The following is a 1070-nucleotide window of genomic DNA, read 5'->3' on the forward strand; positions in this document are numbered from 1 at the left end:
TGTTCACACACTGAGCTGGGCTGATGTTGTAGTTTATGGCTCACATCATCTATAATTATCTCTGGGAGAAAACATCAGCTTGTTAGCTCAGTTAGCTCAGTTAGCTCAGTTATAATAACATCAATAAAGCCGTAACGACACAGAGCCGCCTTTATGTCGATCACACACTGAGCCGGGCTTCACGAATTTGAGGTTTATTGCAGACTTTTAATCAACAATGAGCTGTAGGTGATTGTAACAAGCTAACGGGGCTAACCGGGCCTATAGCCACCTGCTACCGGCACAAAGTATGTCCCATATTCAATGGTATGGGCTGGATATCTGCTTAAATACTAGGACATGGTAGTAGCAAAGAGGGAGACGGTTTGTCCCAAACAGCAGGTATTTTTCAGGCAAGAGCTACGTCCAAGATGCTACGAACGCTCTCTGAGCTGACGCGCCGCCAGAGCGTCGACTTCAGCACAAGCGTCCGACGACAGGCTTTAAAGCGTTTTTGACATCCAGCCGACCAGTGATTTATAAAGGAAAATCATGAAAATGTTCAGGGGCCCAAACTTCTGCAAACCACTGTAAAGATGGTTTCCAGTTTCCATTAGTTTGATATTGTTTTTGTGATGTTTTTTTGCCTCACTTCCTTATTGACATTGACAGCAAGTGACATATGTACAGATAAACATTTTTAACCGTTGCCGTGCCAACCAATGGGAAATAAGTCAGTGAATTCTCCCTCAATGTCACTTAAAACTTACAAATGTAAATAAAACTAACTTCACAGTGTTTCCTTATTAAATTGCTGCCTCATGGAAATAAAACTACTAATTACAACAGAGATCATCCATCTAAGTCTTTGCACAAACTTGTTTGACTGAGATGATGTCGCCCGTGCTAAATGTTCAGAAACTAAACGTGACTTGCTGCTACTTGAACATTAACATGCACTTTTTTGGGTCATTGCATATGAACAACACCAAAGTGCTTGTAAATACTTGTCGGTGCGTGTTTGGTTGAGAGGGCGTGGCCTGTTCGCTCTCATAACATCACCTCAGAGCCGTGGGTCGTGCAGTGCTGCT

Source organism: Gobius niger (assembly GCF_951799975.1).
Source record: "Gobius niger genome assembly, chromosome: 20".
Taxonomy (NCBI): Eukaryota; Metazoa; Chordata; class Actinopteri; order Gobiiformes; family Gobiidae; genus Gobius; species Gobius niger.